Source organism: Ornithodoros turicata, unplaced genomic scaffold (assembly GCF_037126465.1).
Source record: "Ornithodoros turicata isolate Travis unplaced genomic scaffold, ASM3712646v1 Chromosome32, whole genome shotgun sequence".
NCBI lineage: Eukaryota > Metazoa > Arthropoda > Arachnida > Ixodida > Argasidae > Ornithodoros > Ornithodoros turicata.
In genome coordinates, this window is record NW_026999357.1 from 516205 (window position 1) to 538484 (window position 22280).

Here is a 22280-nt window from a genome sequence, read left to right on the forward strand (position 1 = left end):
TATGCTATGTAATGCTAATGCTATGTAATGCTATCCTATGTAATGCGCTTGCTGAAGAGCATGAGGAACTCATCATAGTGAGGAGAACCTCTTATAATACAGTCGGACGATTCGAGAACTGTATGGGAGAGCGGAATCTCTCTCAGACGAAAAGATAAGGTGGCACGTGCTTTCCGACAATGCCACCATACTGGATAAGAGTTAGCTTATTTGCGGTACCACCCAAACCCTAGACCGGGGGATTCTCTTCATCCTAGTTGTCTATGGGGCAGACAGGCAGCGGAGTTCCATCCCCGCTGGCCTGCAGGTCTCAGAATACCAGCGAAACATCCGATTCGAGGGAACAACCTCGCCGCACTCAGTTGAAATAAAAGGTGGAAGACCGCGGCGTTATGGGTGTGTAGAGCACGGATGCATCCGTCGGAACTGCCCGCATCGTACTCCTGCCGGCCCTGGACAAGCCCCCCAGGGAAAGTCACACCGACTGCGGTAAACTCCAGGAAAACGCCGACTGTGATAAACGCAGATAATGCAATACCGTCCGCGGCGGGAGCGAACATTTACTAGAGGCAAGTTACTTCTAGCTGTGCTATCTTTTCTGAGAATGCAGTGGCCTTTCTCCCGCTTGCATTCCGATTGCAAGATGACATCTGAAATATTGGACCGTGTATAGTGGTGCGCTTTCTGGGCAAGGGTGTCAGTCTGGTGGACACCGGAGCAGCTGTTTCCTTGATCAGCGACACTATCCAGGATTGCTGCCGGAAGCGGAACACCTCGGTACGGACGACCCGACCCATGACTCTCCTATGGCTCGGCGCTGGTGCGGTTGTACCTGTCGCTGGCGCGGTACGCCTTACCTTCACCGTCGATGAATATCGTGTCGGACCACCCTTTGTTTACCTTCCTGGACTGGCAGGAGAAATGACCTTGGGACGTGATTTAATTATCCGGATGGGACTTGTCCTGGACTTACGTCGCGAAGGCTATCCAGCATGCATGCAGCAGTACCTTCCGCTCATTGCTGGAGTGGACAACCCCTGGTTGAGATCGACGCCAGACTGGTGAGTGTACCCAAGACATCAGCCCAAGGCGAAACCGGGAACTGACTGGCAACAGCGATGCACTTTACTACCCGCGCACTCTTTCTCCGTTACGGTATAATTTCGCTCTAGCGACTTCAGCGTGAGGCTTGCAAATGTCACTGGCCGAAGTTTGCCTTCGTGCTGTTATAACAAAGTCGACAACTGCCTATTTCGAGGTTTGACTGTCAGCTCAGCAGAGCGCATGCGTCCCAACACCACTTTCATTCGACGGGTAGAAAGGTATCAAAGGTGGTCCTGGAATGAACGTGAAAAAAAATACTGTCATCCATATAAGCTATGATGAAGTTGCACTTCACATCGCCGAGCACCTTGTCCATAATTTGCTGACAACTAGCCGGGAACTGGACAGCCGGAGAGGGGAAGCCGGATGAACCAAAACAGTCTCCTATGACAGGTAAAGCCTGTCTTATCGACATCAGCAGGTGTTATCAGCATCTGGAGGATTCCTTGACTGTAGTCCGATATTGTGAACACACGGGCTGATCCCAACGTTTATACGATCGAGTCACAGAGGGAAGTGGATGGGAATCTCTCACCGTTACCTTGTTCAGACGGCAGTAGTGTGCACATAACCTTGCTGCGCCGTCCTTCTTGGGAGCGAGTACCACCGGCTACTACACGGGTACCACGGTACAGGGCTGCGCGAGGGTCTCGCAGCATCAGTCTCGATCATTTCGTTCAGCGCAGCATCGAGCAACTGGAGGTTGCTGATGCTAAGCGGCTGCGGGTTTCATCTCAAAGGCCTTGCGTCACTGGTTCCCATAGTGTTCCAAGACATCGGTCAAACCTGGCTTCCGGGACATCCGGGAAAATGGTAGCAGTTCTTATTCCAGAATTTCTCCTTGTTCCGAGGTACATGGAAGTCGTCGCAGGTCATCGCAGATTCTCGTCCAAGACAGACCACAGGTGTTTGGTACTCTGTTCCGTGATGCTCTCCAAGGAGCAGTGATGTTCCCGCATCGCGAAGTGCTCCAGCGGCTTGCTGCTTCATCGCTGTTGCCAGTCGGTTCCCGGTTTCGGCTAGCTATCATGTTCGCGCCCGGTTGGCTAGCTATCATGTTCGCACTGAATAAGTTCGACATGTATCTGGATGGTGCGAAATTTGCAACCCAGACTGACCATCCGCAGTCGCCTGGCTGGTCAGACTGAAAAATCCCGCCGGAAGACATTGGACGTTGGAGTACGCCACGACGTAACGGTACGACTTCTCGATCGAATACCGGAGGGAAGCCGCAAATGAGGTGGCAGGTGCGCTGTCTGGTGCACCTCTGCCCCTGAAGGACGTCGTTACCACGAAGGAGCTCGTAGACATAGAACTGCACCATGCGTCCAGCCGACACCTATCAGCTGTCCCAGGATGGTCTCCTGTTGAAGTACATCCCCGAGGCGGACTACGAGGTCGGACGTCGGACACTTTCGGGAAAGTAGTATAACGAAAGCTCGGATATTTCGATGACTGGGTTAGCAGGCCACAGGAGCGGCAGCCACACTAATTCTAACTTATGTCGTATCGCGACGTGCTCAGCCATGAGACAGGATGTTTTGCGCAAAAGCACGGCATCGTATTTTCTGGATGTATAGCAAACATGCATTCCTTTTTTTTTTGGTTTGTGACGGTCAACTGATGATATCCTATTATGTCCGGAACGAAGACCTATTGTTTCGCGTTCGCATATATGTGTGTACCGCCTACTGAGGTAGGTAGGATAATTATTGACCTGAGGAATAATATGGATTTATGTGGTTGTGAAATAGGCGTTGTGTTTGGGCTCGTTGTGGCTACAAAAAATGTGTGTGTGTGTGTGTGTGTGTGTGTGTGCGCGCGCTTTTGTGAAGCTGGGACTGCACTTGACAAGTAAGTGCTTTGTGTTTGCCTTTTCGTGTTATACGAATGATATATTTATGTACTACTGCGTGAAATAGTGGTTTAAAAAATAATTGTTATCACGTTTGTTATAATCTGTTGGGTTTGAACGAGCCTTTGATATGCCATCCTGAAGCCGTGTGCTTTGTTCTTATCGTGCGGTTCAAGCCTTTAGCTTCAATTCGATCAGTAGAAGTGAATAGGAATGTTTTTCTTCGTTAGTATGTGTCTACCACGCTCGTAGCGGTGTTCAAGCTTAGTTTTCTTCGCGCAAATTCACATTTATCGTATTATCTGTCCGAGCAGAAGTGCCTTTCCCTCCTCGCTTAAGGGATCGGATTTGTGTACCCTCGTTCTGTGCTTTCTTTACGCAGGGATAACGCCACTGTGCATGTAGCATTATGCAAGAATTATCTGGTAGCAGAAATGGGTGTCTGTCTCAGTTTATTAGCGTGTGCCTCGTTCTTTTTTTTTTTCAGTTACAGCTATGCGAGCAAAAGTGCGTGTAGTTTTTCACTGCTCGTTTCTTCCTTCTCTCTCCTTTTACGCAGAAGAAAGCCGCTTGGTAAAGCTGAATAGTGTTCTATCAGTGGGTTTGTTTGTTAGATCTTGTTGAGTGCTCGAAATGTTCATGAAGTAAGCAGTGCTGAATTTTGCAGTTATGGGTATTTGACCAGAAATGCTGGTGTCTGAGCACGGAATAGAAATTCCTATATTTCTCTGCTCCCTAAGAAAATTTGTGCGTCGTTTTCCAAGCAGGACATAGCAAACCGCGTTTAGTTTACGCAAAATTGAAAAATGAACTTGTGTATGCTCTATGACTTTCTGTCGCAGGCTTAGGCCTTTTCCCCGATCAGCAGTGTTTCGTATGCGATGTCGCATCTCTGGACTTGTTCAGCACTGTGTTTCTTGCTGCAATTTTTACCCTTCGCTAATACCTTGTTGTTGTCGTCTTGTGATAGCCGTTCAGCTTCGTAGCGATGTGCGGGAACGCTGCGATTATTCCTGAGCGCTCCGTCTTAAGCCTTTTCGCCGTCGTATGTTGTATACACTGTCGTATGTGTGGAATTGCTTAGTAGTGCCTTGTAATTTTCACCCCGTAAAAATTCAGCGTATATCGCATTATGCTGCCCGCGTAGAAGTGATTTTCCCTGTTCCATTTGTGTACCCGTGCTCTGTGCTTTCTTTACACAGAGACGATGCATTTGTGTGTGCATAATGCAATAATTTTCTGAAAACAGAATTGGATGTGCATTTCACAGTTTATCAGCGTAAGGTCCGGTTTATGCAGCCAATGCTATTCGAGGAAAAGTGCGCTGACTTACTACTTCCACTGCGTTTATACAGAAGCAAGCCGCTTGGTACAGCTCAATTCCAGAGAAGTGGGCATGTTTGTTTGTTGTTATTTGATTGATGTTGTTGCTTGTGTATTCGCTTTGCTCGATGTGTTGATGAAGTAAGCTGTTTGCAGGTATGAGTATTTGAGCAGAAATGCTGGTATCCGAGCCGATAAATCCTATGAGGCACGCTACCCCTCAGTGTATATTAATTATCTTGGATGTGAGTCTGCTTTATTGCAAGACAGGACGCGGCAGTCTGAATGGGGAGTGAGAAGAACATTTGAGCGGTTGATCTAGTAATACCGAAATTATAGTTTCCATAATGAGTAGAATTTTAAGGCTCTTAAATTATACTTGAGAGTATAGTACAGGCTTTTTGTGATAGCTTTTGTAATAGTTTGTGATAGTTTTCCCTTTTGTGATAGGTTTTCTATATATGTTCCCGTAACGGCGTCCTGTCTAGTCGTCCGTCGTTCGCGAATGGATCTTTGCCCCCAGGCTTCCGCGCCGTTTTGCTCGCAGGTGTAGCCTCAGACAATGAGTATATGAGCATAGGAAGGGTTGAACACCGCGCATTACATAAGCCTGGTGATGATGTTGAATGTTCCAAGGTCTCAATTATATTTTAAAGAGCAGTGGTAATTTACTGCTGTTGTGATTCTAACGATTGACAGTACCAAGGACGTCTTCTGAAAAGCCTTTGGGGCCGATCAGATGCATGGTGCTTTTTGAATTTTAAGGTAACAGTGAAAATAACCTTGCGATTCACTAAATAAAAGGACGGTATTTCCTTTCCGCTGCATAGACAGGATGTGATGACGTCATGCAGTGGCTCTATGTTTCACGCGTCTGTAGCAATGCGTTGACCGTTGCTGGAGAAAAAGTGCAGCATCAGAAAATGGGAGGTTGGTCGGATTTATGATGAGCACTATTTTTTTGAATAAGAGGAATGTATGTGTGTTTAGAAATAGTTTGATGCTGGAGAGTGTGTTTTCCACTTTGTTCAAGTGTTTGTTTTGGCTTTTTCCCCCCTTGTTGTTTGACAAACATGCGATTTTTGCTGGCGTGACAGTGCTCGTTGAGCAATATCCTGACATTCCCAGACTTATTCTGTCTTATGATGCACGCTTTCCATCTACATGCTATTCTATTATATTTTATTTTTTACAAGAAATATTCTTGTTGAAGCACTGTCTTGACGATGTCGATAGTTCGTCCACGCCCTTGATCTAAACAGAAGTAGTGCTAGAACGATTGACATTTGTAATTCAATTAGTTCAGAGAGTAACCGCAAGGAGGGACGGAGATGTCTCAGAGCTCATCGTATTTATCCATTGATGGTGTTACTTTGTTAGAATATTTTGTTCTTTCCTGTATTCGGGGGTAAGTCTTATTTAGTAAGACTTCGGGATTGAAATGCTTAATTCCTAAAATCACCTTTCATGCATGGTGCTTTTCTGCAATAGTTTTTTCTGTTTCCTATGCAGTCATTACAGTAGAATAAAGAAAATAATCTTGGGATAGTGAATCAATAAATAACAGGTCCCCTGTCTAGAGCGTACGCGTCCTTGAACCATGCAGATGCATGCCTGGGTGATGACGTCACGCCGCGGCTTTACCGATCCCGGTGGATCTTGTCCACAGCAGTTGGGTTGGGCATTAGTGAAAAAAAAAACAGTGTAGCCCTGAGGCAATAGCATGACATCATGACCAATGAGCAAGGCCCGCAGAGGGCACAATGATTCACTCCTCCCTCTGCCACTAGCGAGTGTGGGACGTGGCACACAGTAACTCTGTTCCTAGGAATTGTGTTGGCCATTAGTGGAAAAGCGTAGCCTCGGTGGGATTCTGTTTGCCTCTGACAGGGTACGGATGTGCGGTTCGTCACTGGTTAATGATGTGCGCTTCCGTGAACGGATTTACGATTAGGAGTGGAGTTTGTGTTTTCCACTTTCCGTGCTTTCTCCGTGCTTGCTTTCGTTTGTTGTCTAGCAGTCATGCAATTTTTTGTCAGGTGACAGTGCTCGTTGAGCAATATCGTGACACGCCCTGTTCTGTCTTATGATGTATGCTTTCTTTTTGTTGATGCTCTGTATATTTCTTTTTTGACAAGAAAGGTTCTTGTTGATCATTCTTGTCTTGACGATGACGCTAGTGCTGACACACCCTTGATCTGGACATCAGTAGCACTGGCATGATTCTTAACTTTGCGATGAAATTAGTTCAGAAAGTAACCGCAATGGGGCTAGATGTGCGACTTTATTCAGCAGAAAGGAAGCATCATTATTCAGTTGTGTGCCTGACTCTCGGATGGAACGGTTCTGCGCTCCCTGTGACTGCTGTTGTGGTGGACAGGGGAGGTCCCCGAAATCCACCATTAAGAATAAACGTTTAAGAATAAAACATTCAAGAATAATCCGCTTAAAAAATACACGGTTACGGTTAAAAGTATATCTCCTAAAATAAACCGCTTACTATCCCCGCTTAGAGATCACCGTTTAATAATCCACCATTAAAAATAAACTGTTTCAAAGTCCCCTCACCATCTAGCACGGAGGCGGACCGATTGCAATTTACGCCGGGTTATATCATGTTATGTTAGGTTAGTTTAGTTTGGTTTCGGTAAGTTTGGGATAGTTCAGGCTAGTTTGGTCCTTTGAGGTTAGGTTAAGCCCCTTGCTTGCAGTTCACCTTGATTTGGGCCATACCACATGACTCTAGCAACTGTAGGGTGGATTTGGGGGATTCTGAAACAATTTATTTTTAACGATATACAGTCGACCCCCGTTTATCCGGACTTCATTTATCCGGATCCGCGGTATCCTGACAAAAGGCACGGGAACGGATTTTCCCTCCATGTATTTTGTTCTCGTTTATCCGGACTTCAGCTTCCGGACTCGGACAAGAATTCCAGGGAATGAAAGTCGAAAATTCTTGTAATCCAGCTTCAAATATCCGGACTACCGTGAGTAAAAGGAGACGCTGACCCCGCTTCGTCACCCTTTTCGCCGTGTTGGGGTTATTCCCGCCACACGTCAGGGACCTACATTCCTCCGTAGGGGAGACAACCGTGCACGATGACCCCCTTTTCTATTTGTGTGCGTTGGGTCACGTTGACCAGTCGAGTCATTTGGAAATATCTCGAGCACTGTGCGGTTCTAAAGGCCTCCAACCCGAAGGCCTGCTGCTCACGGCCCGTTGGCCGATGAAGACATTCCCTAGCTGAGCTGCGATCCCTGATGCAGAGGCTCACTGCGACTGCCGTAGATGATGCTGCGGTTTCTGACTACGTTGACGCTGATAAGGATGATGACGCGTGTGCAGCTATGACTGTGTGATTGTTGCTGTTGCCTCCGATGATGTGCAGCAAGACGGTGCCGATGACGCGAGTGAGAAACAAGGCTCCGACATTGACACTTTGCGTCCGCACTGACATTCTTCGAGCAGCGCAACAGCGTGGCTCAACTCTATGCAATTAGTAAAAGTTTGCAGGAATCGAGTGCCTACACTACTATGTAACAGCTGTCATTGACGAGATCTCTGTGTTTTAATTAAACCTTGCTCTGTAGGACGTTTCTATTCGGTCGTTTCATTTATCCGGATGCCCCGGTATCCGGACGATTTCGCCGGGAACGGCACCGTCCGGATAAACGGGGGTCGACTGTATTCTTAACCGTGGATTCCTTAGCGTTTATATTTAAACGGAGATATTTTGGCGATTATTTTTAAGCGTATATTCTGGGAGATATATTTTTAACAGTGGGTACTTACGCGTGTATTTTTGAAAGATTATTTTGAATGGTTTCAAACGGGATACACCCGTCGACAGCGGGTTGATTTGTTGTGAACCTAGTCCTTGTTATCAGTTATTGATGGTTTTCTTGTTAGGATATTTTGTTCTTTCTTGGTTTTGGTAAGTCACATTGGGCTTAATTGCTGTGATCTGATTTCAGATGTTTTGTGCTTTTCTGCAATAGTTTTTCTGTTTTTATGCAGTGATAGTGGGATAAAGAGAAAAATCATGGGATAGTGATTCAATAAATAATAGGTCTCCTGTGTAGAGCGCAGCTGTACGCATTCTTGAACCATGCAGCTGCATGCCTAGGACAGGAAGCAATGATGTCACGTTGTGGCCCTATTGCAGATGGACCTTGTCCATAGGAGTTGCGTCCACCGTGTGAAAATCAGTGCTGTAGCCTTGGGACATTGGGATGACATCACGACCAATGAGCAAGGCAAGCAGAGGGAGCAGGAATTAATTTCTCTCTTAGCCTCTCGCAGGTACGGTCATGTTACTTCTCACTCTAGGTCGCCGCAAGTGGCGCTAGGAGCGCGCGTCGGCGCAGAGAAAGCTAGGAGAGCGCGCGCGCTAGCCCGTACCCGCCACCCGTAGAACAGCCCTTGCGTCAGTCGTGCGCTGGCTCTCGTGGAGAGAAGACGTGCGGTCGGACGCTCCGCCACGTTAGTTGAGCCTTGGCTGTCGATGAGAGCGGACGCACTCCGCGCTCGCCGCGGGGGAAAGGCGAGTGATTTGCCGTAGCCCTTAGGCCTTCTCCCGATGTGTCTGGTCTTGACGCACTTCTACCTAGCTCTTCGCTCGTCTGAAGCCTTTTCCCCACATTACCAGTGTATGCACTGCCCCGTGTTTAGATTTGATTAGCAGTGTTGTATTGCATTTTTACCCGCAGCTATACTTTTTCCGGGTTCCACGTAAACCAACATGAGGCCAAGCACTGCGGTTAGGCCTAAGCACCCCGATTCCTAGCTCAGCGCTCATCTTAAGCCTCTTCCCTCCAGATGAGCAGTGTTTTGTATGTGATCTCACATGTTTAGACTTGTTGTAGTGTTGCTATTTTTGCCCGGCGCTAGTATTTTGTTGTTCTCTCTCTCTTTCGCACGTATCGACATGACGGTGGGGCCATCTGGTGTGATGCCTGGAAACTTGCTTGCCACCTGTCTCTGCAACTGTCGTGCCCAACGATGTCGAGCCGCAAGCACCGGAGTGATTCTTTCAAGATGGTTTTCATTGATATTAAAATAAATTGTTTCTCTCTGTCTGCTCCCTTTCAATTATTTTTCAACCACCCGAGTTTGGCATAGAAAATCCACGACAAGTATTGCAGTGAGTTAGATTTTGCATTATTTAAAATTTTAAAAATTTCAAATAATTTTGAAGTAAAAAGTGCAATACTTGCCGTACATTTTCTGCATAAAAGTTGGGTTGCATGTTGACTACTTACAGTATGTTTAGAATAGGTCTACATTCGTTTTGTATGTGGCTGTGGCCGCACAGATAACGTGACATTGGAAAATTTGGTTTGGTTTAGTAGATTTGGTTTGTATATTGTGCACATTCTTCTCAGCCGTTCGGGGCAACTCTTTGTGGTAGATGGCGAACTGAGGTAAAGGTGGTACATAGCATGGGAGAGGTTGTGTAGGAGCGCGATGGAAAATACAGTCCCAAGGGGAGCGCCGAGGATGCGGTTCAAAGCCGCATAGAAATCCTCTAATTCAGCATTTTTGCAATCTTGTCACTCCTAAATAAGCGGTAGCCAAGTGGCGTGAGATGTGTATAACAGGATTTTACAAGCTGTCTCTAACAAGCTGTTTTATCCAACACTCATCAATCGCTTGGTGAGTGACGTTGATATCGTGGCTATTGAGGGCGCTTCTTATTTTACTCGGAGAGCACAGCAAAGGGTGTACTGTATTTACAATACGCACAGTTTGACATGAGCCTGTTGTTGTGTAGGTCCCCCGCTCCCATCGTGTGTCTGTATCCACAGAATGAGCGCAGACACTTACAAAGACGGCGAGGCGCCATGCAACGGTGAGGGTGCTCGAACTTGACAGCCTTTATCCGAAACGAGGATAGAACTACGGAAGACCACATACATAGGATTTACCGCTCTGAAAATGCAAAGGCCAGAGAACAAAATCAGTGACATGTACGACAGCGCATACGGTGGTTATTCGATGTATGCTGGTCATTATTGCTGACCACTATGATACGAGCGTGAATCATTGCTATTCGCTTTTTCAGTGCTGACAGCAGCATTCGCACACGGAGCATACAGGGAGTCAACAACAGGAACCTGATGAAGGAACGAATAACCGAGAGACACAGGACACGAAGACAAGCGAGGGGTTTTGGGTTGAAAATGTTTTTTTCTAATGCCTTCAGGTTGAGTAGATTGACTCCATTCAATGTCGTGCCAAAAGGTTGCACTGTAAAGCATAAGTCTGCGATTGTACCATGCACATGTGCTGTTGTTTATTCTATTCCCTTAAGTTGTGGTTTTTGTTATGTGGGGCAGACTGGACGTTGTTTAAATGACCGCCTTCGAGAAAAACCAGCTCAACTTAAAAAAGAGCCATATCTCCAGCGAGCTAGTTTGAGCATCTTCGGCAATGCAGCAACTGTGAGCCCATTTTCAGCGAAACCGTGGTTGTGTCTAGGGAACGGGATAAGTGGAAAAGACTTTTGAAAGAGACGGTGGCGATAACGCAACGTGGGAACAGTGTAAATAGGCCATCCTTTATCCCTCTCCCTCCCCTCCGGGAGTTGTTAGGTATTTAGGAGGTTTGGGTGTTATTAAATCATTACTGTGTTTGAGAACTCTTGTGCTTGTCTTCGTGTCCCGTGTCTCTCGGTTATTCGTTCCTTCATCATCATGCACCAGTTAGTCTGCGCCCTATCTCTTTTATCGAACAGGAACCTGTCTGAGATTAGGGTCCGCTTTTGGCGGGATCCATTGACGGACGCTCGCTGTGCACGGACGCTCCGAACCGTATTTCTGCGGCACCATCTGTGACCGTGAAGTCCTACCTACACTGCCGCGCCGAAAAAATCGTGGCGCAAGGATTTCCACAAAGAGATTATGTTCCTCCTTCTGCTTTAAGGAAGGGAACATGCCAGAGTGCCGTCCAGTAAAGGTGTTCAACACTATAGGAGAGAAGTTGGTGCAGCAGTCACCGGGCGAAACTTTGGAACACACCCATTGAGACTTTCGTTCTTGGAGCTGGGGTAAGTTAGGCATGCAGTATCACTACCAGACACCTACGATTCCAACGTTTTTCCTCTGGAGCAACGTCGTTTGTCTAACAGTGCAACTTTGCTCACTTCAAAAGACGTGGAAAGGACTCCAAGGACATCTTTTCTTTTGCCGGACGCGCCTTCTGCAGTCACTCCGATGGCTGGCCCGTCCGTGCTCTGTAGTTTGCGCTGCAGCACCTGAAAGAGAGACCTACCATTAGTAGTGTACGCCATCCTTCGTTACCATGGCTCAGCGACTGAGACGCAGTGCACGCTTTTCGTCACATGGCGACAAATGCACAGGGTCGAGTCAGGCTTGGTCACCCCATCACCTGTGGGAAGCTATCCCAGCTAAAGGTAAGAAAGACAGGTCCGACCAGCAAGCCCAATAACGAAGGAATGATTTATTCTGCACGGTCTCGCACTCAGGCGCGCTGCGTGGGCGGCGCGAGCTGACCGGCTTCGTCGTCGGCAATCACCACAGCTACCCCCCGCTCAGAGCATCTACGGTACAGGAAGGTTAGCATCGCGGTTAGCATGGGGTACGGAATCTGTCCAGGTGACGTGCTTCACCGGCACGAACGTAGGAGATGCTGGAAAGCTGGGTCCGGAGAGGGTACAAACGCGAGGAGCGTTGTCGATGAAGGCAGGCTTCAGCCTGTCGATGGAGACAGATTCAGGCCGGCCGTAGTCGTCGATCACAAACGATTTGCGTGAACGGCGGAGAACCTTGTAAGGACCCGCAATACGGAGGCTCAAGCGCGCGACGAAGGCGGTCCGTCCGAAAGAAGACGTGGGGCGTCGACGACAATTCAGAGGGCATGAAGGGAGCTGGTGATGCTACTGCTCGGGTCGGAGTGAACTGAAGCGTTGCGAAAGCTGTCTGAAGGCGGGCGAGGAAAGCAGACCGTCCGTCGGTCCGTGCAGGGAACGGGTGAAGATGCAAAGACGTCAGCGGGCAGGCAAAGAGGGGATCCATATGCCAGCTCCGTCGACGAACAGCAAAGATCGACTTTAGCTGTCGCACGGATGCCAAGAGGATGGACGGCAGGCTATCCGTCCAGCTCACACGGTCACCGTGGGCCATCACGGCTTGCTTGAGGTAACGGTGGAAACGCTCTACCAGGCCGTTACTTGCCGGACGGTACGCGGAAGTGCGTATACGCTCAGTCTCGATGAGGCGCAGGAAAGCTGCGAAGAGGTGGCTCTCAAGCTGTGGTCCCCTATCTGTAATGACATCCTCTGGGACGCCAAAGCACGAAATCCAGGTGGACAGGAACGTGTACGCAACGGCCTCGGCAGTCGAGTCTTTCATGAGAGAGGCTTCAGGCCAGCGGGTAAACCTGTCGACACAGGTCAACAGATAACGGTGACCCTGCGGTGAGGGTAGAGGCCCGACAATGTCAAGGTGGACCTTGCTGAACATGGAGCTGTGAGGCAGAAAGGTGGCAAGAGGAGACACGGTGTGCCTGTGACATTTGCTCAGCTGGCAAGGACTGCAAGTGCCGACCCAACGACGGATGTCCTGTCGTGCTCCGGGCCTAACAAACCATTGAAGAAGCAACGCCGTAGAGGCGCGGACTCCAAGGTGTGCGAGGCCATGGAAGGAGCCAAAACCAGTCTTCCGCAAGGCAGCGAGAATTACTGGACGAGGCGCGGCATTGGTCGTGTCGCACAGGACGGGCCGCGGGCAGCCAGGCACGGGCAAATCTTTGGCAAGTTTGAGGCTTGTTGAATCACCGCTACGAAGGTGGGCGATCTCAGAGTCTTCAGACTGTGCATGGGCGATGGCGTCGGCGCTGAGGACTGTCGCTCTGGTCACAGCGTGAACACCACTCAAGGCGTCCTCTACAGCATTACTGGGCCCTTTGATATGGCGGATGTCAGTGGTGAATTCAGAGATATAAGCGAGGTGCTTAATATCGCGAGGGCTGTACTTTGTGCTGGCGGATGAGAAAGCGTCGACAAGTGGCTTATGGTCGGACGAATGACGAAAATGGCGCACCGCAGAGTACGTCGCGACGGAGGCACTATACTTCCTCGAAGGCACTATACTTTGACTCCGTGGGGCTGAGCTTGCGTGAGAGGAACACGAGCGGTGGTGGTGGTGGTGGTGGTGGTGGTGATAGGGCTTGCCGTTGTCGGCCGTTGTCGGCCTCACACGAGCGGCACGTGGACGCCGTTGACCTCTTGCTGCTGAGCCGCGCCAATAGCGTTATCCGAGTCGTTAGCAACGAGGGACGTGGGAGCGTCGTGCCGGGGATGGCTAAGCATTGTAGCGGAAGCCAAGGCATCCTTGACGGAGTCGAATGCGGCTCACAGGTCTTCGTTCCAGGGTAAGGGTGCCGCGGGTGAGGAAGCTGGTTTGGTTTTCAGCAATTTTTCGAGGGGTCGAAGAAGTACCGCGGGCGGACGGAACGAACCGTCTATAAAAATTGACGAGCCCAAGGAAACGGCGTAGCTGGCGGACAGAGGTTGGCAGAGGAAACTTTTTGATTGCCCGCACTTTTTGTGGAACGGGGAAGATTCCGTCGGCGGAGAACTCCACCTCAGGCGCTCAGGTGCGCAGCGTGGGCGGCGCCAGTTGACCGGCTTCGTCGTCGGCAGTCACCACACACCCACCTGCTTGCAGACTACGTTTAGTGGACACGGAAGACGTACGGTCTCGCCGATTCTAGCAGAGGGCGCGTGCTTTTTATTCAGCTCCATATTCTGCGATTCCTCGGTGGGCGAAATATTGAGGATAGCATAAATTTCGCAGTCACAACCCGCCGGCACCCGACGATTGCGAGCGTACCTATACTTCCGACTACTGAATATTGTTCAGAGGCCGGGAATTGTCATCTTTAATAATTCAAACGTATCGGCTAATATATGCGGGTCTACGCGGGCCGCATCCTCAGAATGAGGCAACCTGGGAGGCACGAACCTATTTGACCCATTTACCCATTTTTAACCCTATTTAAATCGGTTAGTGCAGACCAAATTGGCTCATTCTGATGATGGGGCCTTCATTTGACCCGAAACGTAAAGTTTTATTGTTCCTCTATATGTTAGCCGTTGCGGTAGATCCGATGTGAAGATCCAGACTTACTCAGCTCGGCAGGTGGGCTAGCGAGAGTTCTGTGCACGAATTTTAGCGAGCAGACAAGTCGAGTGTTGTTACGATATTTCACTTGGCAACTCTATCCTAGCAGGTCAGGCCCTCGATCTTGGCCCAGACTTTCACATAGCAAGCGTTTTCTGTTTCCATGACGTAATCAACCCGTAAACGAACTTACTCGTAAATAACGCGTATGACGGTTTGATGTGTACTTTGTTGGTGCAGTACTCTCAAATTTCTGCTTCTAGACGAAATAGTCACACAAAAAGTATACCGCGCACGTTAAATATGGGGTGCCGTGTGATGAGCTTTATGGCACGTTGAAGAACCCTCAGGTGGGCAAAAGCAATCCACAGACCGACCGCTGTGGCGTCGCTCATGATCTCAGTTGTCTCGCGACTTAAAAACCGAATTTATTAGTATACCACGCACATGCAGCGCAGGAGCTTATTTGAGAATTTCATTGTTTTTCGGCATACTTTTGATCTTGATTCCGGTATTACGCGACGCTGTGCGACCGTGTCAATCCTCGGTTACCCTACCCAGGGCTATACTATAACCTTTACTTTTAGAGGTAAAAATACGGCGGGATAGCGCGTCTTTTGCGCAAATGACGAGGCAACGATAAGGGTACAATATGGTGGCCCGTAATATATTACGAAAATATCCCTCTGAAAGATGCGTGTGTGTTTCTCACCTACACTCTCAGAGCAGAACTTCACTGCATATTACGTCGTACGCAGACCATTGGCACTGCTCGTATTGTTACCGTTTCCGATTCGAAGAGCGACAGGTGCGTAGGCCTTTTTGTAGCAATTTGGATATATGATAATTGCTGCAAAAAGGCGTACGTCTTTCTCTTAAAATCAAAATCATTTCTGTCAGTGGTTGGCGCACAACGTGCTATGCGTGCAATTCGGTGCGGTGTGGTGCGCCGGTGCTGACAATGTATACTGTTTATAATCTCATATGTATACTAATGTATATCGCTTGTGATGTACAAGGTGATAAAAAATTTCACTTGCGTTCACTTTCTCATTGTCCTTATGCTAATAGGGCAATCGCCGGAGCATTGTGGATATTTGGCAATTACATCCTGGAAACTTGCCACCACTTGGGAAGGCTTCGGACAATTTTTAATGGAGGGAATCGAACGACCAACCTCATTTTGCTACAGAAATTTCAAGTCCTCCACGGAAAGCCGTAGCCAAGTACGCATAGTATAGCAACGGAAATAGTCGAAAAAAATAGTGCTTTATGCCTGCTTTAGCCCCGCCTGCTTTGTAGAAGGGTAGAGTGTTGGGCTTGTTGGTATTCCATTGTAGTTTCAAAAGCGCAACTACACACGAACACAGACAGAAAGACACACGAGCGAGTGTCTTTCTCCCTGTGTGCCTGCGTGGTTTTGAATGTACAATCCAATGTCGCAAAAAAGCGCGCATGACAACACGTTCGGTAACAGGAGGAAGTGCTCGTGCCTTCATTTGTTTTGCTTTGTTGTGATGAGGCGGTCTTTTGTTTTCTTTGTGATAAGACGGTCGTCACCAGCATCAATGTCAACAAGAGCCGGATCACTTCCACCTCTCGTTGCACCATCCGCGCGCGCTTTTATGCGACAATCAAACAGGTTAAATTAAATGCTTTGCGTATTCATTTGGGTTGTGATCAAGTACAAAACCGTCAGGCCAGGGCGTGATTTTTTTCGACTATTTTTGTTCCTATTTCGATTTTTCTTGAGTCTGCAGTTATCCATGGTCGTCAGTTTTCAGAGTTGAAACCCTCCAACTGAAAGCTCCTCTGGTGACGTGAAACACCCTGTGCAGTTGCATAGGCATTGTTTCTTTCGGCGAATTCGATTATTCGCTTCCTTTTCTAGCTGCATCGCCGTAACTCCCGAAAGATGGCAGCTCGGCAAAATCTTGAAAAATGACCGTATGGACGCGCCACCTGCCGTTATTTGCCGGCAAGACAATGCCCTCCGATAAGCCCGTCAGTACCAAAATTTAGGAAGACCCATTGGTGGATCCTTCAGAAATGCCCTCTCGTTCCTCTTTGTGCTTCCTTTATATTCATTGATTGGTTTGATTACTGAACAAAGGGCGTATACGCCACAGGGTCCGAAAATTGTGGTAAATCATTCAGAAGCATCTGCACTGCAGCAAACACGCGCGGCACATTGTGCATCCTAATTAGTTTCACCATTAAAGCCCCGCATAATTGGTTCCGTCGTCATATCCACCTCGAAGAATGGAAACTTTATGATTTTTGCTATGACGGGGAACAGAGGATGTTTAAGCCACAGGTTCGAAATGTGTGGTATAAGATTGACGTTGATCTACGCCACGCGCTTTCTGGAATTGCTATGTCAATTTCAACCATCCCCTTCTTGCCTTTAGTTACATTAGACGCCATTTCTGCAACAGAGGCGATCTTTGCAAAGTGCACGGAATCCATGATCCATGTATCTTATACATAGAGTTCATCGTTTTCAGAATAAACCTGATTTTACACGATAGTTCAAGAATTCGGTCCAACAACTTGTCGTTCTCGGTAAACCGGAAAAGTCAGCGAAGAGAGCTACTTTTGACAACCTATTTGTCCGCCTTTTAGGGTTCCCTCCTGCAGGAGTCAAAAACGAGCTTTTGTTGAGCTCTGGCAAGTGTCTGAATACCGCGGTCATTCACTATCACAGTTCCGAGTGCAAATATAAAGATTGTTGTTTCTCGTCCCAGTGTCGCAGCAGTGGCTTGTTTTATATGCCTTTCGTTTCACCCGAAAATCCCCGGTGACATATCAAACAGGAATGATATCGCCTGATTTCTCCCCGAATTCTCAACTTTTCCCTCCCGAATTTGAAAAATCATAAAACCCGAAAATGAAGAAGTTCACTCATTCATATTCTGCGATCACTATTACGTTCCTGGATGTGCAAGTTAAATTAACTGATGGTGTTAACTAAGCTTTGTCTCAAGCCCACAAATTCCCAACAGTATTTGTCCTTCAACAGTTGCCACCGACGTCACACAAAATTGGCTATTCTCTGCAGTGAGGCTGTAAAATACAGAAAAATATGCACAAACCACGCTGACCTGATCTTATCCAACAAAAACAAACTTTTCAAGACGGTCGATTCCCTCCCGACCTAGCCGAAGATGCACTACAATCTTTAACTCGGTACGCTTTATTGTAACTTTCAGCAATGTGTAACTTTTATATAGACGTAGATTTCCAAATATCGTAGAGGTTACATGTTCGTTACCTCTACCAAGAAGATAAACGCGACTTGTAACATGACACTGGACGAGCAACAGAGGTTCAGAGATCAACGGAAATCCAATCGTCGTAACTTATAAATGTACCCTTTATAGGAATGTTGTAACTTCTAAACGAATTCCGCGTTTGAATTGCAAGGTAACCTGTATAAAAGGTACTGCTGTGTTGTCGTTCAAGCCGCACATTCAATCATTCAGTACGAGAGTTTCGGATCAATGTGCGTTACGTTATTGTGTCTCTGCGTCTGTACAAACTGCGGATCGTGTTCAAAATTCTGGAACTTGGTACGTTCACTACAAAGTTTACGTAGTTACGTTTTTTGCTGGACAGTCTAGGAACACTAATCGCAGCACAGTCTCGCTCTTCAACACGGTTCAACGATTCAACACAGTGTGTACGTGTGTGTGTGTTGCGTCCGCTATTTGCTTAGTCCTTCGTCATCCTTGTGTTCTACTTCTTCGTTTGCTTCTGATTAACCATAGCCGCGTCGCTGATGTGTCATTGTGACATATCATAAGGGAATAGAAATGTTTTCGGCGTAGTGGAGAGGGAGTTGCAACAACGTGAGGACTGTAAAGAGTATGCCTAATTGAAACTGAATGTCGTTACCACAGCTGAAGTGTTGGTATTGTGACGTCCTCGTGCTCTTGCCTCAGCTGTAGTTCCAGGTTCGCCAATTAAATAATACATATGCTCCAGTTGCAAATATTTCTTTCTTTCATTTGTTGTCCATGTGAATCTGTACATGTAATGGTCACTCGATTTTCGCCACTGGATGCCTTTAGGATGCGTTCTGCACTGATGAGAGCTCATTTTGAGCACCATTTGTTCTGTAGCGCCTGTGAAGAGGCGGGCGTCTTAGAGACAGCCATGGATGACGGAACTAACTTTTACGTCGGTCTGGCGGTTCGGAGACGATAACCTCTATTTATAGGTGATCTGTGTAACGTTTATAGAGGGCATTGCCCATAGGTTACAGGGTAACTTCTGAAATAGAGGGTAAAAATTTTGAAATTTTTACCCTTTACTAGAAGGTACCAGATTTAGAGTGTATAGTCCAATTTCCCATTTGCGCAAAAGGTACAATGAACTGAAAGGTATGGAATATGTAGAATTTAGTGACAAAAGCTGCATGACGACGCTTTAAAGGGACAGTCTGGACCCCAGATGTGAAGTAAGCAGGCCTCATCAGATGATTCCTTATTCTTTCCGAGCCACCATGCCAAATATTTCGTTTATGATTCGGCTCCTAGAATTTGTAATTCAATTTTCAACTTACAAATTTTGCCCCCGACTGAAAGCCGCACTTGGACAGTCGTCACGCTAGGAGCGTTCTCTTCCGGCCTTTGCGGCGTCTGCTCGGCTCCTCTCGGCGGGCTGTGTGTTCTTTGTGCGTCGCCGTTCTCGGTTTCCGTACATTCAACTTTCAATACGCATAGCATTCCTACTTTTTATTGATAGTGACTCGTTACCGCATACGTGGCGGTGTATGTTGAGCGATGAAGCATATGTGTTCCTGAGTGCTTCGTGAGAACAAGAATGAAAACACAACGTCCGTGTCATTTTTCGGGTTTGCGGAGATCGAACCCCTATAACAGTTGAGGCAGCTATGCAGTATTCACCACCCTGGATAAAAGCTTGGTGCAGTATCTCGTTCTCGTCACAGCTTTGGCCTACACATCACAAACATTTGTCAGGCGCGTCTCTCTGAGTTACAGCAGACCCGCATAGAAAATGTTAGAAGCTACATAGTTAGGAATAACGTAAGTTAGTAAACAAATCGCCAATCCCAACTGGGTCAAGTCTCACCTGAAAATCTCAATTTGCACCTCAAACAACGCCGGGTGTTGTTGTGTCGTCTTATACAATTATGACGTCGCGAACAACAGCGACGTGACGTCACGGAGAAACCGAAACCGGATATGGGTTAACCATGGGATTTAATTCGTTTTCTCTAAAACGGGGAAGCTTTCACCCTTTCTATTTTACGTGGATGATAAACGTGTGGAGCACAATCGAATGGAGTCGCAATCTGAATACCCTCCGGAGGTCCGGAGTGTCGCTTTAAAGGTCAGCTACGCCGATTTCCCCATGTGTTAAAGACACTGTAAAGCAGCACCGATCAAATATCATTTAGTGTGGCTATTCGATAGTCCAAGCCACCGGACAAAAACTGTGCAAGTTTCATTCCAATCGACGGTGCAGTTAATTACAAAATTACAATTAAAGATTACGGGCAACACTGTACTAGGTATTCGAAATGAATCCGTACTCCTGACACATACGGCGGCAACCACATTGCATGCGTATAACACTGGGCCCGACATAACAATCCACCACAATCCACCATAAAATCCGCCCCTGCAATCCACACAACTATCCACATCTGAGGATAAACGGATAAGCGAACTGAAATGAAATGCTGAGCCGTTGAAAAAAATGTGTCAGACGTTCAAGAAGCCAGACAGCGTCGGGACTTGTTTGTTCACAGAGGTTCACAGAGAGAGTTGTTCGTTCGAAAGAGGCCGCGAACAAAAGGAGCGCGCAGGCGCAGCAGAGAAGGGAGAGCCCCCATCGAACAGCGGCCAGCACTGGGTTACTTCGCAAAAACAGGGGTTAACAGGTTAAACTGTTTCAGGGGTTTCAGAATGCATAGGTAAGCAGGAAAACTAATTTGGTTACTAAAATAACAAAGTTCCAATGTCATAGTGTGTAATACCAATTTTCAGTGTTGCCCGCTGTACAAGGGTTGTTTGACATCAGGCGTCGCACCGCTCCACTACGCCGCATTTTTCATGGCAAATTAAAAATATTTATAGCGCGTTGTCGGTCGTATGGTTCCGCATATGGTATTTAGAAGCAACAAAGTCTCTAGTGACATCACCGGCATATCATGCTTGTCTACTGCTTTACAGTACCTTTAAAACGGTTGTGATATTCAGAACGAGCACATCCAACTGCCCCCGAAACACACCTTCGTTTCTCAATTTTGTCTTCCTATTACGAAAATTAATTAATCAAAGAAACCAAAACAAGCCATGGGCGCAGCCATTTTTGTGACGTAGATGGGAAAAACCTGCACCATCTACGTAGATAGAGAATCGTGCTTCTGATTGGATGAAAGCTGAGGCTTTCTCTGACTTCCCTGGCGTCTTCTCCCTTTTGCGAGGAAATCCAGTTATGGCCGCCGGCTACGATGAGCGTTTCGTCCGAGGTAATCCCAAGAGCTATTGAACGATGGAAACAACAACTGCGAACTCATCTCAACAATATTTTCAGCATGAAATTGTGATTATGTGTTCCGAGAGCTTCGCAGTTCAACCGTTCAGCTGCCATTCACGTCGTCCTGTTTGCTGCTTTTACTACAAGTGCAGGAATGGGAGCGGTTGAGCAACAACGTGAGACTTCGTGGTCGTTTGAGCATGTACCTGCAGAGGACTGGTCTTCAAAGAAAGAAGCCCATGCACATCGTACGATTGCCAGGCTTGTTACACGAGATACATACATATATTGTGCAGCATCATAGCGTGACCGCAATGAACAACGTAGGAATTATCGTGACCATTCGAACTGCATTCGTTCAACCATTCGTCGGTTATATGAAAGTGGTCATTCGAGTTGCCCGGGACAAAAAGTGTTGGATGTAGTTTTGTAGTGTGTTGTTTATCTCGTAGAGCGCTTCGCGGCATGTAGATCGAGAGCCCTTATACGTATTTTTTGCATGTTCACTTGAGTTGCATGTTCACTATACCACAGGCCATATTTCATAATAGTTTCGCAAATAAACACGTACGGGTCGATCTCATACTGTTTTTGAGTTAGGCATAGTGTCTTCAGATCAGGATATATGTATCCTGTTTGCTGGGCCCAACAGATGTTATTAAGGGTAATGCAACATTTCCCACTTCTTGGACCATGCTAACATTGCCAGAATAAGGAACATTACACTGTGCTGTGTATTCCACACTCAGTTGTCTCGCGAGGTAAACCCCCAATTATTACATTGTATGCTCCACATGTTCAACCAGGCAGCACTTCCCATACCCTAATTTTTTTAAACATGTGCTTAAAATTGCAGAAGTGCCACTCAAGTAACTTTGCCACCAAAGTAGTCAGCGACAAAAGGCATATGTACATATGACAAAAGGTATATGTTCTCCTTGTCCACAAATGCGATGTCAAGACTGAAAGACCCTTATCAAAATGGGGAAGCCCGGGCTTGCTTGTCCAGAGAAACAAATATGAGACTGCAGCACTCAACGTAAATAACTGCACGCTCAGCCACTAAAGCTGGCGATGCCGAAGACCTAATATTTCTAGGTTGAAAGGAACAAAGGAGAAAAGACCACTGCAACGTATTAATGTTGCTTCAAAAGTATAACACCACAAAATTTGTGAGAGTCAGTGTATTTAGTTATGTTGGTCACCTCCTGCACCAAGGTTCAATTGCGTTGCTACCAACCAGGACCTAAGCCTGACCTATGATCTAATAATAATAATAATAGTATCTATCTATGACCTATATGGACCTTCAACACTAGTTTGGTTTAGGTTTCACACG

The 22280-nt window shown here is 47.1% G+C and overlaps 1 protein-coding gene across 1 annotated transcript in view; it reads right to left on the minus strand.

The window, feature by feature from the left end:
* The window catches only part of LOC135373799 (integumentary mucin C.1-like), a 66222-nt gene that overhangs the window by 6057 nt on the left and 37885 nt on the right, over positions 1–22280 (minus strand). The gene's annotated exons all lie outside the window — the stretch shown is intronic.